The sequence below is a fragment of the Priapulus caudatus genome, unplaced genomic scaffold, assembly GCF_000485595.1.
Source record: "Priapulus caudatus unplaced genomic scaffold, Priapulus_caudatus-5.0.1 Scaffold211, whole genome shotgun sequence".
NCBI lineage: Eukaryota > Metazoa > Priapulida > Priapulimorpha > Priapulimorphida > Priapulidae > Priapulus > Priapulus caudatus.
The window spans coordinates 192,697-196,234 of NW_014577272.1; the positions used below are offsets into that span (position 1 = coordinate 192,697).

Below are 3,538 nucleotides of genomic sequence, written 5' to 3' on the forward strand. Positions count from 1 at the left end.
AAATCTCTTACTCATGTTGTTTGTGCGCCGCAGGGCGGGCGTGCGATGTACTTGTGTGTTGCAGATGAGCATTTGACCGGCACTTACAGGTGATTATAGGGGAAATAGAGTAGAGAAACATTAAGACTTTGGTACATTTCGTGTTTATTTACCATTAATTTTTTTTATTGAGACGTTCCAAGTGCCTGTGGATCACAGCCCCAAATTTACCATTTGTGGAGATCGAGCCCAATGTATGACCTGACGCCAGAGTCTGTTTGAGAGAAAAAATGGTCGTCAGGTAGCGCCACTATACAGTGTTAACAGCTGAAATTTTGCGAAAAACAAGGTGTGATTGTCGAAAGTAAATTCTGTAAGTCTAAGGTGTGAAGAACCTTATTCAAGAGCATGTAGCAGCGTATATGGACGACAGACAACAGGTGAGTAAGGGGCAGCGAAAACTGCATGTTGGCAAAATTGCAGAATGATCAGCACATGATACAAATTGCATCGGGTCAGTGTCAATCAAGTAATTAGAGCTACACCACGAAAACACCAACACCAGAACAAGGTCATAGTCAATAACTTCAACAAAACAACACCACTACACAAGTCAATCACACAACAGCATCATGACTAAATTCAGCTATCTTCTGTAGTGATCAGCGTGTGCAATTCAACGTTATTGTACCTTACATTTTATGCACAAAAAATGTTTTATATTTAGTAAAGTAGTTTAGTTAGTAAACTCGCCGCAAATCCACTTTAGGCACCTTAGGTATCACGAAGTGATGCACAGATTTCTGTGTATCATCAACTGTAGACCGAATAATTCTGTCCCATATAACCTTTTTTTATATTTTGGTGAGGGTTATATTGGGACAGAACGGGGTTCATTGAAATTTTGTGAGATCGCATGCAAAATGCATGCGCTGCTAATGCGGCCCGAATGCCGCTATTGGCGCGAAAAAAACTCTACCGTTCCCTTCTACATGGCTTTACTTTGCTACTGATAAGTGTATACATTCACTTCAATCGTTATTCACTTCTTAAAAGATTGTTTTTCAGGCCCCGCTTCATTTCACTTTTGTAAATTACATCGCCATTTACAAACAATCAGACCAATCAGAGCGAGTCTATCAGCCCTCCTGCAGCGCCACAGATACAAGCGAGAACCAGGCTATTGTAAGACTCGCTCTGATTGGTCTGATTGTTTGTAAATGGCGATGTAATTTACGAAAGTGAAATGAAGCGGGGCCTGAAAAACAATCTTTTAAGAAGTGAATGTATACACATATCAGTAGCAAGGTAAAGCCATGTAGAAGAGAACGGTAATATTTTCTTTGCGCCAATAGCGGCATACGGGCCGCATTAGCAGCGCATGCATTTTGCATGCGATCTCACGAAATTTCAATGAACCCCGTTCTGTCCCAATATAACCCTCACCAAAATATAAAAAAGGTTATATGGGACAGAATTATTCGGTCTACATTCTCAGCGCATGCATTTTGCATACGATCTCACGAAATTTCAATGAACCCCGTTCTGTCCCAATATAACCCTCACCAAAATATAAAAAAGGTTATATGGGACAGAATTATTCGGTCTATATCAACTGATGCACAGACGTTGTGATTATACTTATTACTTGAAATTTTTTAGGTCTTAACCCAATCTGTTGTGACATAAGACAACCAATACAGATCACATGATCAGAGGCGCTCCCTATATGCACCCACCTATGTGAACGGCACCCCCTTTTTGGCACCCACCTGTGTGCACCAGAGCTATACCATCTGGCGCCCATCTGTGCCCCACTTTGGCACCCACTCAGACCCAGTGGCGCCCCTTTACAGCTAATTCGGCCCCTTGCACCTACTGGCACCCACCTTGGCGCCCCCTTTTGGTGCCCCTCTCTCGCAGGGGGCTAGGGTATATAAGGAGGGGGAGAACACGCTGAAAAGCACAGTTTTTTCAGTTGTAAAAAGTTAGAAGAACCTGACGAAGACTACCACAAGTCGAAACTAGTCGTTCATTGCTAACTTAGTGTAGCATTTACTCAACACAACTTTTATGTAAAATGGCATCATCCAACCAGCAAATCAAATCCACGTGGGATAGCACAGTGGAGCTGTGCCCTATAGGGGCTGTCCAGGCCGCGAATTTGCGATTCCCAAACCGTATAGCTTTGGAAGAAAAATTGAGCAACGTGATTGGCTAGAAAATTTTTAGGACACGCATTATTAGTCAACAAGCTAATATATTAAATTATAAGCTAATATTATAAAGAAATATATTTAGTTCAGAACATAAACAAAAGTTACAGAACAAATAAATGCAGAAACAAATAAAATACAAAGAAATACATAACACAGAGGAAGATAAAAACACTGGCGTTCGAATGTGGTACCTTACGATCACGAAGCGAAAGGGCTAACGTTGACCCATTGAGACAGATACTAAATTCGTAGATATAGAAATCAGTTAACCCTAACCCTAACCCTAACCCTAATTCTAAAATAAAACAAAATTAGCCAAAAATAATAAGAAATAAAATAAATAAGCCCCTGTGCAAAATGCGCGATGGTGTGCGTGCGATAGTGGGCGCGTGTCCTAAACATTTTCTAGCCAATCACGTTGCTCAATTTTTCTTCCATAGCTATACGGTTTGGGAATCGCAAATTCGCGTCCAGGCCTCTTCTTCATCTTCTGCACACATAACTGTTGTAACATAAATCTGCATAGTTGCTTATAGTGATATAGTCAGTCTTTATGTACATGTTATCTCACCATGACATCAATTTACGTCAGGAGTAGATAATAGGGAAGGAGTGTGACTTCAATAAACAAGGGAAATTCGTCATTTACTAGCCTTAGAATACCTACGATTTACTACGCGTAACTCAACCAACTTGAGCTCAAATCGTACACAGTACATTCGCCTAGCATCGTGCGAAATCGTTTTCTCGTATACACCCGCAATCCGGAGATACAGACTAAAACGTACGACACGATTATCCATTCTGTTGCCATCAATCCGAATGTATTGTCCGCCTAACTTGAAACAAAAGGCAGCTACTAACGACTTTCTCAGCGAGGCGGTGTGGCTCGCTGGGAGATTGGACATCGACGCAACACTCGGAGAGCTAATCTCTGACCTATTTACAGCTGGTATGCCCCCCACCGCAATCAGCAGCAGCTCTGCGGCTCAGCGGCAGCGTGCCAATCTCCCAGTGAGAAACACCGCCTCTCCGAGAGAGTCGTTAGTACTAGTAGCTGCCTTTTGTTTCAAGTTAGGCGGACAATACATTCGGATTGATGGCAACAGAATGGATAATCGTGTCATACGTTTTAGTCTGTATGTCCGGATTGCGGGTGTATATGAGGAAACGATTTCGCACGATGCTAGGCGAATGTACGGTGTACGGTTTGAGCTCCAGTTGGTTGAGTTACGCGTAGTAAATTGTAGGTATTCTAAGGCTAATAAATGACGAATTTCCCTTGTTTATTGAAGTCACACTCCTTCCCTATTATCTACTTTTGATATTATATACATATT

General features: G+C 41.8%; 1 protein-coding gene across 1 annotated transcript in view; it reads left to right on the forward strand.

Moving 5' to 3' along the window:
* Positions 1-299: 299 nt before the first annotated feature.
* LOC106807392 (molybdopterin synthase catalytic subunit-like) overlaps positions 300-3,538 on the forward strand; it is a 13,961-nt gene continuing 10,722 nt past the window's right edge. Inside the window, exon 1 of the mRNA XM_014809709.1 lies at positions 300-419. The gene's annotated coding sequence lies outside the window, so the exon portion shown is untranslated. The remainder of the gene's footprint in view (positions 420-3,538) is intronic.